Source organism: Papio anubis, chromosome 15, assembly GCF_008728515.1.
Source record: "Papio anubis isolate 15944 chromosome 15, Panubis1.0, whole genome shotgun sequence".
In the NCBI taxonomy this organism is placed as follows: Eukaryota; Metazoa; Chordata; class Mammalia; order Primates; family Cercopithecidae; genus Papio; species Papio anubis.
The window spans coordinates 28544078-28565179 of record NC_044990.1 but is presented as its reverse complement, the minus strand read 5'-3'; positions in this window follow the sequence as shown (position 1 = coordinate 28565179).

The window sequence follows — 21102 nt, the reverse complement described above, 5'->3', positions numbered from 1 at the left end:
TTTCAAGGGAATCCAGCACCTGGCCCAGGGCTTTGTTCATCAATATTTTTGATTGAAGAATGCAGCTGTGTCAAAAACCTGCAGTGATTCAGAATAATGTAATCCTTGGGTCATGCCAAATGAGTGTGTGTGTGTGTGTGTGTGTGTGTGTGGTGGCAGACACACTAAATTGGAGTACTTTCAGCCCAATATTCTACACAGCTGATGAAGGCACTGCATACTTTGCTTTACATCTAGAGAAAACACCACTGTGATTCATTTTGTTTCGGGTTTATTAAAGACAAAAATCCCAGGGGAAACCCCAATTCTCTACCTACTATCGTCATGTCAAAATTCATTTTGAAAGGACAACGCATTTCCTCACCTGGGTCCCTGACCTAAGAGGAATCTGTAAACCATCAGAGAGAGCTCAAGTAAAAAAAGGAAATTATATTTATTGAGTGTTTATCACATGCCAAGAACTACACTGAGGGTTCCTTTAATTCGCAACAATTCTGTGATGGATCACCATCCAAACTTGACAGCTGAGGAAACCAAAATTCACAGAGGCTAAGAAACATGCTGAAGTTACACAGCTCCTAGTGGCAGAATCAAGGCTTCTTCTTCCACTACAGCGTGTCGCTTCCTCATCTCACAGGTACTGTCAGACTGCTATGAATCTGTCCACAACATTGGTATGAAGCAGGGCAAGTCCAGGCTTTACGAAACCTAAAGTGTATACAAATTTTGTATCCCTCTTTAAGAAAAAAATACATAAAATTAGATATAAAAAATGAACATTTATTGAGAATGAGTACAGAAATCACACAACTCACTAACTTTTTAACGCTAGCAAATACCACAAATATTTTCTTTCAACTTACACTTATGGTTTCCTTTTTTTTTTTTTCTCTCAATCTCTTTTTTTTTCTTTCTTTCTTTTTTATTATTATACTTTAAGTTCTAGGGTACATGTGCACAACGTGCAGGTTTGTTACATAGGTATACATGTGCCATGTTGGTTTGCTATACCCATCAACTCGTCATTTACATTAGGTATTTCTCCTAAGGCTATCCCTCCTCCAGCCCCCCACCCCCTGACAGGTCCCAGTGTGTGATGTTCCCTGCCCTGTGTCCAAGCGTTCTCAGTCTTCAATTTCCACCTATGAGTGAGAATATGCAGTGTTTGGTTTTCTGTCTTTGTGATAGTTTGCTGAGAATGATGGTTTCCAGCTTCATCCATGTCCCTACAAAGGACATGAACTCATCCTTTTAATGACTGGATAGTATTCCATGGTGTATATGTGCCACATTTTCTTAATCCAGTCTACCATTGATGGACATTTGAGTTGGTTCCAAGTCTTTGCTATTGTGAATAGTGCCGCAATAAACATACGTGTGCATGTGTCTTTATAGTAGCATGATTTATAATCCTTTGGGTATATACCCTGTAATGAGATTGCTGGGTCAAATGGTATTTCTAGTTCTAGATCCTTGAGGAATCGCCACACTGTCTTCCACAATGGTTGAACTAATTTACACTCCCACCAACAGTGTAAAAGCGTTCCTATTTCTCCACATCCTCTCCAGCATCTGCTGTTTCTTGACTTTTTAATGATCACCATTGTAATTGGTATCTCACTGTGGTTTTGATTTCCATTTCTCTGATGACCAGTGATGATGAGCATTTTTTCTTATGTCTGTTGGCTGCATAAATGTCTTCTTTTGAGAAATGTCTGTTCATATCCTTTGCCCATTTTTTGATGGAGTTGTTTGTTTTTTTCTTGTAAATTTGTTTAAATTCTTTGTAGAGTCTGCATATTAGTCGTTTGTCAGATGGGTAGATTGCAAAAATATTCTCCCATTCTATAGGTTGCCTGTTCACACTGATGGTAGTTTCTTTTGCCATGCAGAAGCTCTTTAGTTTAATTAGATCCGATTTGCCTATTTTGACTTCCGTTGCCATTGCTTTTGGTGTTTTAGTTATGGAGTTTTTGCCCATGCCTATGTCCTGAATGGTATTGCCTAGGTTTTCTTCTAGGGTTTTTATGGTTTTAGGTCTTACATTAAGTCTTTAATCCAACTTGAGTTAATTTTCATATAAGGTTTAAGGAAGGGATCCAGTTTCAGCTTTCTACATATGGCTAGCCAGTTTTCCCAGCACCATTTATTCAATAGGGAATCCTTTCCCCATTGCTTGTTTTTGTTAGGTTTGTCAAAGATCAGATGGTTGTAGATGTGTGGTGTTATTTCTAAGGCCTCTGTTCTGTTCCATTGGTCTATATCTCTGTTTTGGTACCAGTACCATGCTGTTTTGGTTACTGTAGCCTTGTAGTATAGTTTGAAGTCAGATGGCGTGATGCTCCAGTTTTCTTCTTTTTGCTTAGGATTGTCTTGGCAATGTGGGCTCTTTTTTGGTTCCATATGAACTTTAAAGTAGTTTTTTTCCAATTCTGTGAAGAAAGTCACTGGTAGCTTGATGCGGATGGCATTGAATCTGTAAATTACCTTGGGCAGTATGGCCATTTTCACGATATCAATTCTTCCTGTCGATGAGCATGGAATGTTCTTGCATTTGTTTGTATCCTCTTTTATTTCGTTGAGCAGTGGTTTGTCGTTCTCCTTGAAGAGGTCCTTCACATCCCTTGTAAGTTGGATTCCTAGGCATTTTATTCTCTTTGTAGCAATTGTTACACTATGGCTTTCAACAGGAATATGTCCTGTCATATCTGAATTCTGTTTTCCTTTTTCTTTTTTTTTTTTTTTTTTTTTTGAGACAGGGTCTCACTCTAGTACCCAGGCTGGAGTGCAGTGGCGTGATCTCAGCTCACTGCAACCTCTGCCTCCCAAGTTCAAGCAATTCTCCTACTTCAGCCTCCCAAGTAGCTGGTATTCAGGTGCCCACCACCACACCCAACTAATTTTGTATTTTTAGTAGAGAGAGCGTTTCACCATGTTGACCAGGCTGGTCTCGAACTCCTGACCTCAGGTGATCCACCCTCCTCGGCCTCCCAAAGTGCTGAGATTACAGGTGTGAGCCACCGTGCCTGGCTATTTTTGTTTTGTTTTTTTAAATATAGATTCAGGAGGTACATATGCAGGTTTGTTACTTGGGTATATTGTGCGATGCTGGGGTTTGGGCTTCTAATAAATTCATTACCCAAATCATATCTGAATTTTGATATGAACAGTAATTCTGAAAAAAAAGTACACAATTAACCTGAAATTAAGGCATATATGAGAACAGTTAAAACGTTCCTACGCTGCACTAAACTACATAATTGGATCATTGAATTCCTCTTATACTGTATACCAGGACTTATTGATGAAAATGTGTGACAGTTTGTCATGGAATGCTTATTTCTCAGAGCATGTCTCTTGCTTTAGTGGCAATTTTGCACACCCTTTCCTCTGGAACCATCAGGCTATCTCAGGACAAGATGCAACAGATACAGTAAGATAAATATATGAGATCCAGAATAGAAGGCAAAAATCATGTGTCTTCTCATGCAGACATTCTTGCTCCATGCCTTCAGGCTCGTGGCCCTACAAACACAGGGGTTCTGATAAAATCAATTCCACACTATTCTCACAAAAAAGAAAATTAAAAGTACACACACACACACACACACACACACACGGTGAGTTTATAATTGTATACTCAGCATCACTGCACATATTCCAAACAGGAGAGAATATATTTCGCTGGCATCAATTCTTCTGCTCACAATTTTATGTCTACAGAGGTAAGAATTTCCTACATTTGAGCTTCTCAAACCTTGTTTCCAGCCTCATTTTTCTCCACTACCCTATATTTCCAGGATGAGTGCCATAGGACTGGCTCCTAGCCTTAGGACCTCTGGCCTTAACCTTTGTTCCCCATCCATGCTGGTGAGCTGTCCAGTGGGTTGTAGGAATATTCCTACAAGCCATTCCTCACCCAGATGACTATGAAAGGGACTGCGAACTACATTAAAATATCACACTAAAATACATGTATCCCCAATTCAACTTCCTCTAGCCAGATCCAAAACGTGCCCATCACTTAGATACCATCTGACCAGAGGAGAATGATGATGGTGAGGAAGTCAGAATGGAAAAAGAAAGTGATCTTCAGTGACTACACTTAACACATCTTGGTTTTGCAAAATTTAGAAATACGCATGACCATGTGAACATACTGCTAGCCTTCATTATATTGCCCGAGACTGACTGCTGGTATGTAGTAGATCACCTTATAGGAAAACAGAGTTGGAAGAGAAATAATTCAAGGGCTGAGAGGACATTTGATGGGTCATTTAATAGGGTCTCTATATATTAAAGACTTGGTTCAAAGCAGACACTGTGTAAGAGAAGAAAAGTAAAAGTCTTCTTAAAGAGTAAATGTCGTTCTTAAAGAGTAAAAGTAAATGTTAAAGGGTTAAACTTGGCCAGATGTGGTGGCTCACGCCTGTAATCCTAGCGCTTTGGAAGGCCGAGGCCAGTGGATCACCTGAGGTTAGGAGTTCAAGACCAGCCTGGCCAACATGGCAAAACCCCGTCTCTACCAACAATACAAAAATTAGCCAGGTGTGGTGATAGGCACCTATAATCCCAGCTACTTGGAAGGCTGAGGCAGGAGAATTGCTTGAACCCAAGGGGCAGAGATTGCAGTGAGCTGAGATAACGCCACTTCACTCCAGTCTGGGTGAAAGAGCGTAACTCTGCCTCAAAAAAAAAAAAAAAAGAGTTAAAATCACCTATGTCTCAATGATTTTAACAAACTACAGTCAACCAACTGAGAATCTCCTACAAATGTCACCTCTACAATCCACTCTAAAAGAACTTCGGAAACCAACACAGCACAGTTCAATAATTAAGATCAGCCTCTTGGCCTTTTTTCCCCCTCATGTTGGTAGTTTCCAATCTTGCACACATGCTTATAAAGGGGCACTTTGTAGAGAAGCTAGTAATACTATTGTTCCATGTATTATTTTTAAGAGCCTAATGTAGACTGCAAGGTTATTGTTGTCTGTCCATCCCCCCTTTGTCAGCTCATCAAAGCTTAAATGTCTAGTTTCAGGAAAGGCAAAGGGGTTTTCATCAAGGACTGAAAAAACAAGTATGATCCCTCACAAAAAGACAGTGTGAGGTCCCCGTATTCTATTGGATATAGCCTGTAGAGTTGATCCTTCAAAGGAAAATATCCATTAATTTCATCTCCAAAGGACACACGAATTGACCCTACAGGATTTTCAGCCTTCATTTACATGCCTTATACAAACAACTGCCTCTTTTCTCTCCTGTTGCTACCTGAACTGGGTAGGATGGGCCAGGAGCTTGAGAATGCCTCTCTGCCCAGATCCAGATACACTGCAAACAAATCCTACAATCTTGCAACCCAAGAAAGAATCTCTCTCCTAATACCTAAACATAAATGTACAACACAAGTTTTTCTAACATCTGTGAGGTTGAAAACAAACAAAAAATATTTGCCATGCTTGCTTAGGACTATAAACCAAAATCACATCACAAATTATCTTGCCATACGCTGGTTCCCCGAAACAGGAAACTAACAAAATTTAGTTCCTGGCTACTATGTGCCAGGAACTTTCATACATGCTTCATGCATACCCTTTGGAGGTAAATACTATTATCTATATCTTAAAGATAAGGAAATTGAATCTCAGAGAGATGAAGACATTTTCCCCAAGATCTTTCAGCTGTGAAGAGGCAGGGGTGGTATTCAAACAGAAGACATGACAGCTTTTGAAGTAGTACCTACAGCATGAGGTGGGAAGCCCATGGACTTTGGGTTTACCTCATGGCTTGTACACAACAGCAGTGTGATCTGAGACAGATGGCTGGGCCCCTTTTCTCATCCTAAGACAAGGATAAGAGTAACACTCACCTCAGAAGTATTGCAACAGCTGAATGAGTCATGGATGTAAAAGGCTAGCAATTAAAAGATGTTCAAGGGGAGGGAGAAGCGGGGAGGGATTGCATTGGGAGTTATACCTGATGTAAATGACGAGTTGATGGGTGCTGACGAGTTGATGGGTGCAGCACACCAACATGGCACAAGTGTACATATGTAACAAACCTGCACGTTATGCACATGTACCCTAGAACTTAAAGTATAACAATAATAATAATAAATAAAAGATGTTCAAGAATTTGCATTACTCTCCCTTCCTCTCAAGCTCCTTGGAAGCAGAGGCCACATCTTTTTTTTTTTTTTCTTTTTCCACACACCCAGCCCTTAGCAAATATCTGTGGAAATAAATTCTGCCGTGTCCAGTGCTGGTGACAGCTGATGTGGTGTTTTCAAAGCAATACTGGCAACATTATGCCCGCAACATTAAAATTCTCATTTCAACAGATTGCTTATATGAAATATCCCATATGACAATGCAAACAGAGTAGGAAATAGGTGGGAAAGTAATTTTAAAATGTATCAAACCATCAGTTCCAGTATCTCTTTTATAAAAGAAAGAAAGAAGGTAAGAAAGAAAGACAGAGAGAGAGAGAGGAAAGAAAGAAAGAAAGAAAGAAAGAAAGAAAGAAAGAAAAGAAAAGAAAAAGAAAGAAAGAAAGAAAGAAAGAAAGAAAGAAAGAAGGAAGAAAAGGAAGGAAGGAAGAAGGAAGGAAGGAAGGAAGGAAGGAAGGAAGGAAGGAAGGAAGGAAGGAAGGAGAAAGAAAGAAAGAAAGAAAGAAAGAAAGAAAGAAAGAAAGAAAGAAAGAAAGAAAGAAAGAAAGAAAGAAAGAAAGAAAGAAAGAAAGAAAGAAAGAAGAAAAAAAATAATTTAAGCCAGTGGAATGTAAGTGAAACAGTAATTAAGTTACCAAACATTTTAAGCAGCTTCAGGACTCTGCAAGAGGCATGAATGGCTAGTGGGCCAGGATTACATCTGGACCCTGTAAGGTGGTCCAACGTGGCCAGGCTTCTAGGCTTCCAGGCCAGTTTCTAGCACATTAACCCAAGCATCAAAATGCTAGAGCCAGCCCCCAGCTTTAAGTGAAGGCAACACTAATACAAGAAACAGGGTTCAGCTTACAAATATATGTTTTGGCAAGAATTGGTCCACTTCTCTTCATTTCTACTTCAACCATCCTAGTCTAAGCCACCATTAATTATCTCTAGCCTGGAATTCTGCAATAGCTTCTCTAACTGATCTCCTGCTCCTGCCCTTGACCTCTATCATCCATTCTCACACTGCAGCCAGAGACAGATTGTAAAAACACAAATCGGACCATGTCGGTCCCCTGGCCTCCCACAGTTCTTAGAATCAAAACCAAATTCTTCATTATGGTCTGGAAGGCCTAACGGAATCTGGCCTCTGCTTATCTCTTTATTCAGGGAATAAATGAGCAAATGAATGCATGAGAGTGATAGAGCAAAGCTCCACCTGTCTGGGATGAAGCCCAGAATGTCTTGCATAAGTGGGTGACTGCTACTACTGTCATTTAACCTTTTTGGAATGTCTTGAGCACACTGGGCTGTGTACAAAACACAAAGATAATTCAATCTCTACATTTCAAGAGCTATATTCCAAGAGGTAGTTTTCCAAACATGGAAAGAAGAGAAGAGTCTTGCTTGGCAACACTTATTTCATTCTCTTTTTACTTCTTCAGACTTAGACAGTGGTGTGCAGAGAGCCATGAACAGCTGTAAGAAAAAAAAAAAAAACTAGGAATACTAGGAAAAAGTAGATGTATGACTAGGAGGAAGGGGGACAGAGAAATCAGTAAAAAGATAAGGAATGGGGCATGGGGGTCAGAGAAGGGAAGAAGCAATGAGGAGGAAAGGGAGAATCTATATAAGGCTTTCTGTCTTCTGTGACAGCCATTTGACTGGGACTCATCAAAAAAAAAAAAAAAACAGAAATTAAGGTAAGCTTTTGGGTCTTGGAAGACCTATGACTATCTAGGAATGGAATTTAGTAGTTAGAAGAGTACATATGTACACTTGGCTCTCTGAATGGATGGATGAACAGAAGGCAAGAGTTATGGTTGGAAAATATTCCACCATGACTGCTTTCATTCACCTCCATTTCTGAAAATAATTTTCCTGTCAGTCCTCAAGTTTCCTTAGACACTGACTGTACATGAACAACATTGCATAAGGAAGTAAGAGATGGGTAAGCCTCCTTCCATTCTCCCTATCCCCCTTCTTCACAGAGTTTTGGAGTCATCCACCAATAAAGTAAGAGCAGCAGGCTACAGGTATTTTAACTCTTTAAATAACCCTGCTGTTCCTTCCTTTTTCTAAACTTCTAAAGCATTTATGTGTCATATACTGTCTTTTCTCATTAGTTAACTGGTTCAAGTGCCTTATGTCTCTTAATAAATTGTAAGTTCCTTGAGGGTAGAAACCATGTATTCTTTCTTTCATTTGCATTCCCCACAGCACTCAGCACAGGATCAGAAACACCAAAAACATTCAAGAAACATTGACTGCTCAAGATGATCAAGAACTTTATGGGATTGCCAATTTATTTATTTTCATTTTTAAAATCTGTCTTCATTGCCCCTCCCAAAAAATCCTTGTTCAAGGATATGAAAATTTGTATCTTGACATTAGGGAAGAAACTGAGAAAGAATCACAGTTAAAATGTCAACAATAAATTCATAAATGGATGCACTCTACTTCCTCACCTGAATAGCTGGTCTACCATACCAAAAAACATCCTGATACCTCATGATGTAAACAGTACTAATAATAGTTCATCCTGTTGCCATGTAAACACTGAGGAGCTAGCCCATCAATAAATGTGCTGGAAATACTGATCCCATTCTAAAAATATCACTTCCTTTTCTCTTCAAGAAGCAATTTTCCAGGTTAATACAAATATGCAAGGAGAAGTGCTGAAGTTCATCAGGGCCGCCTGGAACTCTTGTAGATCCATTAGCTGGATATCCCAAGTTCTTCTCACACTGTAAGAACTGGACTGAGCTGTCACTGCCATTGCCGACTTACTAAACCCTACAAAAATGCAGCAGAGTCCCAAGTCGTGATGACCACTCCTTCCTGGATCCATGACACAAATCATGAAATGAGGGAATTCTTTCCCTTGAGTCTGAACTTGGCCTGAGAACTTCTCTTGAACCCCTAAGCACCTTCAAGCAGCCTCGATCAAGCAGAATAAAGACTTCACAGGAAGTCTTTTCCCCATACCTGAGCTAAGGCCTTCTGATCTCCCATAAAGAGCTACCGTGAAGACCAAACTCCAAATTAGGCTGTGAAATGGCCTATATTTGTCTTTAGTGACCCTTAAGCTCTCTTAACAAGAGTTATCCCCCTTGTTTCTAAACTGCCAAAGTTTCATGCTGTATGTCTTCCCCTGACCTACCTCCCATGAATGTTCTCAGGATCTTTCTTCCTCCAACCTGGTTCTCTGTTAAGACCCTTCTTTCTTAGTTCCAAAGATAACTGCTCATTTAGCCTGACAAACTCACCGAATGTGCAAATGCTCCACAGGAACACATTTGCATTTATGAAAGTCCCTTCTGGAAACAATGGCCAGAATGACACCAATGGGGGAAATTTCAGACCTTAATGTGAACTGGCTAGAGGAGAAATTTGGGGACCTAAAAGAGAAACTGCTCTCAGTCATACCTCCTTAATTTTCTCTCAACTGTTTTTCAACCAGTCACTGACCTGGGTCTTTTCTAGATCCATTTCAGCAAGCCTACTTAACCACCATATAAGAACACAACCCGTAAAACACCCTCAAATTCCTAAGAGAAGCTAAGGTAGCTGAAAAAAGAAGTACCTGATTTCCATGGGCACGTCCAGAAAAGTTTGCTGCCTTCACCCAAAAAAAATCTTGCCTCTGCAAGCATTAGCCTGGTACCTTCCAGAAGCTGAATAAATTAACTTTCCAATACCACTTAAGGTAAATGGCTTAATGTTTTCACCAGATCCGACCAGGCCCCAACAACAAGGAGTGGGTGGAGATGAGCGTGTATTTTCATTTATTTCATGAGCCCTATTCTCTGTGGACTTGTTGTTTCTAAAACTATATACAAAAAAAAAAAAAAAGCTTTAACTGCATGAGTAATTTTTGTTTTGTGGTACATTATTATTCACTTTCAATAATGTAACTCAAAAATGACTTATAGGATTACAAGAATATAGTATAAAATTTCTAATACAATTCAATGACCCTTAAGCAAAAACATGATCACCATTGACTGAAGTTATCCTGTACAATGGCAGGAAACTGTCAAGCCCAATTATGTGAAAATGCGAGAGAACTGTTTAGACAAGCTCCTCACCAAGACTTTCCACTGCTCGTACAATAGAGGAGGCTTAAGATCAAAACTATAATATTAAATCAGTTTTATGATTATAAAATATGCTTTTCAAGTTAGTTCAACTTGTCTGTCCTAGTACATATATTAAGATAACATTACAATGTATTTCTAAGAGGCAATTCACAGAAACCACTTGCCAATCAAAATGTGTACACTCCAGGTGAAGCTAGACAAAATTCTTGATACAAATTTTCTCCAGAAGAATGATTTAGGAATGCAAAATACTCTAGACATACCACCCATCCACAGTTGGTGGGTCTTGTTCTATCAGATGCAATCCATTTCCTTAGACACCTGTTCAATTGAGGTTTTGTAAAACTATTAGATTAACATTGGGCATATAGTAAGTGCACAAAGAAATGTTTAATGAAAGAATGAATGAGTGAATTGTTGGATAGACTAAGTATCTTCAATAAATGCAGAAAATGCCAATGTAGAATCATATTACACTTTCTTCAAAAATGCTATTCTACTCTGCTTGTTAATTATCTCAAGATAATTTCACTTTTTTTTAATGTTTTAAGGTATTTGCTTTACTAGCAATGAATTAAATGTTAGTTAAGAATCTGCACATCTAATCCATTTAGATATAGCATGTATTTTTCTTCCTAGCTCATACATTTCATAAAATGCAAAAATTGTATAACCCTGCTAGCATAAGTCATTAGCAGACAAAGATAAAAACTCATGAGCTCTGTGTTTTATTTTATCTCACATTCTACTTCATAGTCCAACCAAGTTTCATAATGAAAATTTTTCTCAGCCGACATCTCAAAAGCTTTATTTTTCAAATACAGTTGATTTGACCAATATCACTGTGGTTTGGAAATGTTTTTCTTCCTGTTGGTCTCTGCCATGATCTCCTCTGGATATAGTTCAATTAGATGCCTTCTCACTTTTTCACAAGTTGTCTGTTATTGTAAAAGTTTGGGAAAACTTTGAAAAAGAACTATAAAACGTTTTCACTGTCAATAGAAAAAAAAAAAAATGGATTGCTTGAGCCAGACACAGCTCCCCGTAGAGCTAACCTTTTGATCCTGGAATCCTTTCATGCACTTAAGTCTTCACTAGCGTCAATGGGAGTGTTGTGTATGCAAGGGCAGCAGGATCAAGTTCAGTCTCTTCTTTAGTACTCTGTAGCCAAGTGGGGTAGCCAGCTGAATCTGGTTTAGTTAAGGAAAAAAAAAAAAAAAAAAAAAAACTTTCCTGATGCTTTGAAGTTTTTTGGGCAGTGTAATAATGTCAGGATTTATAGGAGGTTATTTTGCATAATCCTTAATAAGATATTCTTATGGCTTCAAAAAGTTAGTGGGATAAGAGAAGCAAGAACCTCCAGCACTCATATGAAATATTATTTTAAGTTCTGGGTAGAAATGGCTCATAATGCATCTTGGGAAGACACATAATTATAAGACTGTCCAACTGTGTGTTCAGGCAGGAATGCACCTAAAACTATTCTTGATAGAAAATTTCTACTCTATCTTTAAAAGATAGAGATATAATATAATATCTCTCAAAAGCTCTGATGAAAAAAAAAGAAGCTTGCTGGAGGATTCTACTATGTGTGTGGATTAAATAACTTTGTGACTAATCCAACTATTTGAATCAAAACAAGGCATTCCTTTAGAATCTTTATCACTCTAACCTCACACTCACTCACTGATGAGGACTTTTTTCCAGGCAAGGTCAAAGGGCTGACCAAGGTGATTCTGCACCACCAAGTAGAAAGGAGGCTGGAGAAGGGAGAAGTGCTGGAGCAGGACACAGAAACCACAAAATCTCTCTGCTGGAAGCCAGTTCACTTTATTATTACCAAGAAACTGAGGTTCACTTTCTGGCATTTTGGCCTGAGCATTAAAATTTTAAACTAACACCATTGAACACAACCTACTATTTTTTTAAATGAGCATTTTATTATCACTTTGTGGAAGGGTACTGAAACCTCTGATTTAGTATAATCATATGAATATGATTTATTCATATTGGGAATTCAGCAGCATGGGCAACAACAACTCAGGTCTGGGGGGAGGAAAAAAAAAAACAGCCTCACTAAATAAGTGATGGTCCCACCAGGGGTTAGGAGTGAGTTTCTCATTGGTTAAGAGTGAGTTTCTCAAGCATGCATGTTTCAGTAGCGCGATGAAGCAAAAACAAACAGAATAAAGGTGAACATTGTACTTAGTAGTTGGAAATGAAGTGTGTCATTTTAATATATATGAATAACTGATTTTTCCCCCACTTTTTGGAATCCAGATGTTGGTAATCTTTGCTTCCAAATAACGATTGCCTTTTTAAGAAATCTCTTAAAACTTTAGTAGTAGTCCTCAGACAAAAAGACACTGGGTCTGGGCGCGGTGGCTCATGCCTATAATCTCAGCACTTAGGGATGTTGAGGCAGACAGATTACCTGAGGTCAGGATTTCGAGACCAGCCTTGCCAACATGGTGAAATTCTGTCTCTACTAAAAAATCAAAAAAAAAATTAGCCAGGTGTGGTGGTGCATGCCTGTAATTCCAACTCCTCGGGAGGCTGAGGCAGAAGAATCGCTTGGACTCGAGAGGCAGAGGTTGAAGTGAGCTGAGAACATACGACTGTACTCTAGCCTGGATGACAAAGTGACACTCCATCTCCAAAAAAAAAAAAAAAAAACTGACCTAGAGGTAAAAATATTCAAATTCCCTATTTTGCTACCTCTGACAAATGAGAACTATGGGTCCACACAAGTTCACTTATCAGTATACCCAACTAAAAGATGCATCTTTCCCTGTTTGGGGGCATATGATAGAATTATAAAAGTAAATGACTTCATTAAGATAAAATAGGCCTCCGGTGTTTCAAGACAAAATCACTGGGCAAAGAACAGACAATGCATAAAAGAAATACATAATGGCCAATAAATATACAAAGAGATGCTCAGCCTTGCTTGTAATGTAAATAATGCAAGGAAAATGAGTACAGCAATTTTTATATCAGAATGGCAAACTCTAAAAGACTAACAGCAATGTATGCATGCAGGCGAATGTGTGGAAACAGACACTTTTGTGTACTGCTCATGATAATGTAAATTTGTATGACTTGAGCATAAACTCAGCCAACTCAGCAAGTTTATCACTATCAAACTGTTAAATGTTTCCACCTTTTGACCCAACTTTTAAGAAGGTTTCCTTAAACAGATAATTGTACATGTGAACAAAGAAGATGCAAAAACATATTAATTGCCATGTGATTTATAATAGTGAAAAACAGAAAATAAATTAGGTCCACTAATAGAAGATTGGTTAAATAAATTATTGCTCATTCATTCAGTCATTGGTTGAGGGCCTACTGAGTGCCGGGTAGTATTCTATATACAATATATATAATGCATCCATTAAAATAATGATGTAGATCTATAGTGATTAGTATGGAAAAGGTTACAAAAGTATGTATTGTATTTTTTCATTCTGTAAGAGTATGTATATGTTTACCTATATATATTTATATGTGAATATATATGCATTGAAAGTCATCTGTAAAGATGACCACCAATATGTTATATTACCAGTGGTTATCTCTAGGATTGTTGTTGTTAGTATTGATCTTTATGAGAGTCATCTGTAAGGATGATCACCAATATGTTATACTACTAGTGGTTATCTCTGGGACTGTTGTTGTTATTATTGATCTTTATATTTTTTCAATACTGCTTGAACATTTTTACATAAAGCTATATAATCTTTATATTCTAAAAATATTAGGAAAAATTTTGGAGGAAAAAAAGAAAACTTTTGGTCAATTTAATCTTATTAATATGCAGGAGAAAATACCAGACAGCCACAGAATTCCAGAAATCCAGCTGCAGTTCTAAGAAGTAAGACACAAAAGCAGATGCTTGCCCACAGGATGAGGTAAACAGGGACGAAGCACAACGGTTCCATAGAGCTGAAATGCACAATGCAGCTGAATGTACTCTACTAAACTCAAAATCCAGGCCAGCAAAGTCTCCAAAGACTGCAAAGGCTAAAAACTAATAACAATAAACATATCATACACAGGGCTTTTATATAACTTGGATGTCATTTGCATTGAAACATTGGTCCTTTAACAGTCTATAATGTTCCTTTCTAACTCTATATATTATTCTTCTGCCTTTAAAAAATAATTTTCCATGCACCCTCCCCATCCTTTTAATCCTACAAGACAGTTTTCAGTCTGAGCAGGTGGGGAATGCATACCTTGGTTTAAAGGCTAAAATACACTTGGCTTTACCTGATTTATGATTATCTTAGCCAAAGTATCAAGTGCATATCAATGACACTATCGTAATGCACATATATTTCCTTATTCTGCCATAATAAGTAGAATCAACAGGATGTGCATCATAAAGATAAAGAAACCATAACACAGAGTGATATACCAGACAGAACTCACGCTAGAAATTCTCCCATGAATCTGATGAATCTGAATACATGAATAGCTGGCTCAATATGAGCAACAGCACAGAAACTTACAATCATATCCGATCTTCTTTCTGTTAGGAATGAACATTCACAGATTTCTCATGTTAAATGCTTGCAGCAATTTCTTAAAAGCCAGGACTTCTACTGTGAGAGGTGTACTACATATTCAACTTTGAATTTTTTAAGTTTTTGTTATGCTGTTATTTAATCTTACTGGGTTACATTACATTTTTCTACCTTGTACTATGTATGCACATAAAACAGCTGCTTTCTGAAATCCATATAAACTTCTGCTCCAGGTCTTTAAGATGGAATCAAATCCCAGCAGTAAGCAAACACCTTGCTTTCACGGTTTTTACGATAAAAATTGAAAACGAAACTTGAAGACATTTGGTTCAGTCAAACGGAACAAACAAAGCAAGTACTGTAGTCTGGTGTCTTTTATTAGGCCAACTTTTAGTTCTGAACACTCAGCTCTCTTGACTACACAGAAGTCTTAAGAACACATGTTCATATGCACATGTATCTAACTCTACCACAGACCCATAAAATGCATCAAATATTCTACCTTTGTTACTTTCAAAAAACTGTTTTAAGGAATCAGGATAACCAGTCAGGGGATTTTTAAAAACTGAGAAAAATCTTCCGTGGCATATGACCTTTCTGATTAGAGAAAGGGCATATACAGAGGGTTGACCAAGCTTCAGGTGGCCATTGTTAGTGAAGCCAAAAGACTTGTTGACTTGAGTTAACTGTGTTACCTGTGCCAGAAGCACCAGGCTCCCTCTGGTTTCTCAAACTTACTCCCCATTTGTTATATTCTTTAGGCGAAAACTCCAACCTCAAGTACTCCGCTAGTGTTCCTAAAAACAAATTAGGCTCTATAGATCTGAGTGTCTTGCAAAAGCAAAGAAAATTTAGGAAGTCCCAAAAATATCACACTGACCTATGTATTTTTCGGACATGCACCAAGTTAGTGAGAATAGGTCTTGTTATCCCTGTTGGGCAAGAAATGGTAACAGTTCAGGTTTCTGGGATTTACATTAATAGTTCAAAGTTAGACAGTGTGGTCGGAGACAGAGTGCAAGTCCTCTCCTTGCCTGCCAAAGCACGTCCTCACTGTGGTTGCTTCTTTAAGAATCTTTGTGAATGAAGCATTAAAGGAAATGATTAAAAGAGAAAGAATACACCATGTTCATTATTCTGATGCTGCAGAGTAAAAAGTTGCTTTCATTTTCTTTAATGACATTTTTGTAGAACGGTATCAGAAGTATAAAACAGTTTAATCTCAAACCTTCTTAAATAGTTGAAAGAAAAATCTCTAGGCTAACAATTGAAGTAGTATAATCTTTTCTCATAACTATTCAGGAATAAAGGGCTTATGTTTGGTTTTGTGTGTGTGTGTGTGTGTGTGTGTGTTCATAATCAATGATTCATACTGAATCAATACCTTTTGTGGTTTTATTCAATAATATGCTTGAAGTAATCAAGAAAATGTTTAACCTTGATTCAAATTTCAATACTTAAAGCTTGGTAAATTATTTAAAACTTCTGTGCATTCAAAGGGAACAACCAAAAGAGTGAAAAGAATGGGAGAATTCACAAATCATATATCTGATAAGGTGTTAATATCCAGAATATCTAGGGAACTTGTATTTTTACAACAACAACAACAACAACAAACCTGATTTAAAAATGAACAAAAGACTTGAATAGACATTTCTCCAAAAAAGATACATAAATGACCAAAAAGCACAGGAAAAGATACTCAACATCGCTAATCGTAAGAGAAGTGAAAATCAAAACCACAATAAGATATCACTTTACACTCATTAAGATGGTCACTATCAAAAGAACAGAGAATAACAAGCATTGTGAGGATGGGGAGAAACTGGAATCTTTGTGCGCTGTTGGTGGGTATGTAAAATGGTGCAGTGATTATGAAAAACTGTATGGAGGTCCCTCAAAAAGATTAAAAATAGAACTACCATATAATCCACAAAGATATTATGCAAAGCAAAACAAGCCAGTCTCAAAGGACAAGTATTGTATCATTCCACTCAAATGAAGTATATAAAGTAGTTAAAATCATACAAACAGAAAGTAGAAAGGGAGTTTCCAAGGGCTGGCAGGGAGGAGAGAGGGAATCGGTGTTTAGTGGGTATACTTTCAGTTTTGCGTAATGAAAAAGTTCTAGAGATCTGTTGCACAACAATATGAATATACTTAACACTGTTGAAATATACATTTTAAATGGTTAAGATGGGCAGGCACAGTGGCTCATGCCTGTAATCCCAGCACTTTTGGAGGCCAACGCAGGAGGATAGCTTGAGACCAGAAGTTCAAGATCAGCCTTGGCAACATGGAGAGACCCCATTTATACAAAAAATTTAAAAATCAGCCAGGCCTGGGGGCATGCATCTGCAGTCCCAGCTACTCAGGAGGCTGTGGTGGAAGGAGGATCACTTGACCCTAGGAGGTCAAGGCTGCAGTGAGCCATGTTCATACCACTACACTCCAGCCTGGGCAATAGAGTGAGACCCTGTTTCAATTAAAAAAAAAAAAAGAAAAGAAAAATTAAGATAGTTAATATTGTGAAATTTTTTTTACCACAATTTTTAAAAATCTTCAATCTAAAAAAAGGAATATATTGTCAACATAAATAATGAAATAAATTTAAACAACAGAGTTCAATTCATTGAAAAATATTATACTAACATATTGTTTGACAAAAATAATAAATGCACTGAGTTGTTTTTGTTAACATGATTATACTTAAATTCTTGTGGTATTTATAATAATGTATTTATGTCATGGCAATATAATTTTGGGATTATTAAGCCTAGAAGTCTAGAAAAACTTATCCACTGTGTTAAACTAAACGATCTCTCCAACATTCCATCTGAGTCCAAAATCCCATAGTCCTTATCTGTTTATTAATAAGAACTAAATGGAACACTTCTTCCATTTCTTAGAGACACACATACACTCTGTATCTCAAAAGCCTAAAGGAAGGAGCAGTTTACATGAAGAAGGTATAGTGTTGAGGAAAAACATTTGAAGTCTTAAAAAAAAACTACAAGGACCCTTCACACTTCATAGGCCTCACCTTTATTCACTGAAGTATTGTTTGAGGGAGATCTTATGTATGTTTTAGCTGGTTGAATTTTTTAACCTCCTTCTCATCCCTGCTCCAATTACTACTTACCACCAAATAACAATTAGATATCAAGAAAACTGAGCCTGTGACAAGGTGAACACTGGCTCAGCCTCTGCTGAAACAGTCAAAGGCATGAACTAGCCTGGCTCTTCTCCATATCTTGTCTGGCTGAGGTCCACTTGGCTTGGTGTAGACTTAAAGGACCAGCAAAGAGCTTCCACAGGTCATCTGGTTGATTCTCCAGGAACTTAGGCAAGCCTCCACCTATCTAAACCATTCCTTCCACATCAGTTCCTGTCTTTTTTCCAAAGATCTCCAGAAAAAGAGACGCCATGGTAATGCCTTCTAATGTTTAACAAACCTCACCATTGGGAAATCCTTCTTTATTTCCAAGCTAGCTCCCCGCTGCTGAAGTTAAAGATTATTTCCTTTTGTTCTCTTCTCAGCAGCAGGAGAACAGCTGGTCACCAGTCTCCATATAATAACCTTTCATATACTTGAAAACTTTTACTAAGCCACCCACTAGTTTCTCTTTTCCAAGCTGAATAATCCTAGCTCCTTTAACCTTTCTTCATAAGTCTTACTTTTCCAAACTTTTAATCAATTTTGTTCTTCCCGCTGTATTCTCTTCTTGCCCTAGTTTGTGTAATAGCCTTAGACTACTGGAAGTGAAATCTGAGCTGTTAAGGCACTACAGTGGACTGGAGAGGGAGTTCGAGGCCTGTGAAGCAGGAGCTAGGGGTGGCAAGCTGGGATGAGAGAGAAAAAACTGGAGAAAGAATTCACACAGTAAAGATAATCTTAGGAGTGGTCTTAACAGCCATTCTAAATTTCCCCCAATTTCTTGCAGATTCATCATATTTTCAAGGCTGTCATTGGATAACATTACGTCCAGCTTTAAATTCTGTGAATGTCAGTCTTGACCAACATTTGGAGAACATGTTTTCCAAGGCATCCTTCAGTACAACTTTAGACCGCAATAAAATAGGTCATACTGGCTGACTCAGAAGAATGCAAATCTCCAGTAACTCATCAGCTAATAAATGCTGAACACAAATATTAAACACACACCAAGACACATGGTTTGACTCTATCCCAGTCTTTCATCAAGAGATAGGGCATAATAATGTCTGAGACAAACATTCCTCGTTCTGAGATGGTCTGACACGCACTGCAGTTTTGATCTAAATCCCAGGTGGCAGAAAGTCCTGAAGATGTCAAGGTGTTTAAAAGCACCCTGAGTTCCTGTGCCCCAAAGGAAACATGCCATTTGTAACTCACCGAAAGTTTTCTTTACAAGTGTATTTTTTCTATTTTTATTAAATAAGAATCCATGAATAAATGTATTCAGATGTATAAAGTTAAACTTTTTACTCTTGATTATTATAGGAGAGTTCAGAGAAAGAAAAAAGGAAGGAAAGAAAGATAGAAGAAAAGACGGAAGGAAACAAGGAAGGAAAGTGGGAAGGAAAGAGAGAGGGAGGATGGGAGGAAAACAAGGAAATAAAGAGGAAGAAAGAAAGCTGGGTTTTGCAAAATTAAAAATGAAACCTTTCCTACTTTGTAGCCTCAATAAGGTTAAACACCTTGGCAAAATACTACTTCTGTTACACCCATTTTAACAAAGTGGAGCGTTCCACAAGTTCTCATTTCTCAAATACAGCATTTCTATTAAAAGTGCCTTTTTTAGGACATAATTTTTCCCCAAATAAATGGAGTTCAGTTTGTATTTCTCAACTGTAGATGAAATTATATTCTTCAGGACCAAGGCAGCTGCCTTAACAGTTGTATGCATGTACCTGCATACATCTGTGAGTTTTGTGTATATTTAGAATGTGTCTTTAATTAACCATCCTATTGTGTTGAACGAGTTGGTCTTAACCACTGATTGAAAGGGTTGAGTTGCTTATCAAAAACAAATTGTTGCCATCTGTATAATAAATGACGAATGGTATTAACACCATAATGAAATTCAGAAATCAAGATTGATAAGGAGAGGGATATTTTTAATACCCAAATATTGCTTTTTTCCCTCTTCCAACCTCCAGGTACTGAAAGAAAGTCAGGCAGCAAATTGCACAGATGGGCTCTTACCTCCTACTGCGGAGCCGGAGGTAGTGAAGGTCTTGACAGGGGCATTTACATTGCAATGTAGAATCCAGGGGTGCCAGATGTACAGTGGGCTCCTTTTATGTGTCTTCTGGCCTGACTCCTCTGACTCCCACCACTGTAAACTGAAATGGATAGCACAGGACCTGGCACATAGTCTACATGGCCATGTTCAAATAAGCATTTGCTGAACAAATGAAGACAAAAACTCATAGTTTCTGAATCTCACGTTATATTGGCACCAACACTTTTCTGTAGCTGGAAAAATTAAGACAGATGAATAAAAGGCCTATCTGTATAGCATAAACTGAACACAGTGGCCAGGTGATCTTTTTATCCAGTTGTATTATGATCATCTGATCTAATGAAGATGTCATGGAGTGTTAGGAGCCCACTTTGAACTGCTTGGTTACAGTGCTATTTATTAGAAGCATATAAAGCATGTATTGTCATGACCTAAGTTACCTACCCAGAGTAATTCAGGATACTAATTGCACAGGGCCAAGAATTAAATGCAGGCATCCTGCATTAGGGTTGTACCTGTTCCCCATTATATAATGATCTCAGTTCCTTTGTGACTAGTTATGGCTGTATTCCATTGTCATAAACTGAACCCCCACAGTGGAGTGCTATATTAAAATGGTATTGGCTATATATCAAAACATTGCCTATTTGTGAACTTTCTTTCCAAAAAAAAAAAAAGCATAGCAATAACTGCAGTGTATCTTCAGAGTCACAAAATCTAAAGATCAAGAAACTTTCAACTAAAATGTAACACATGATTTGTCTTCATGGATTTAATGAATGGCTTATTACTAATGGTGGTAAATCAACAAAGACTCTTTCCCTAGGACCAGGTGCCCTACCTACTGATCTTGGACACTTTTCTCCTCCCTCCCTAACAAGGATTTTTAGAAGCTCAATCAAACCAGACTCTAGCTCCTGGAATACAAATCACAACATTCGATAATATGTTATCATTCCCAAAGGACTTTATATTTTAATAAGAGAGGAAATCTAAGTCAGTCAGTTTCTAAATTTAAGCAAAGGAATAAGTTATCAATCTATGAGTCCATCATACCAAATAAAAATAGAAATATAGTATAGTGGAACTTA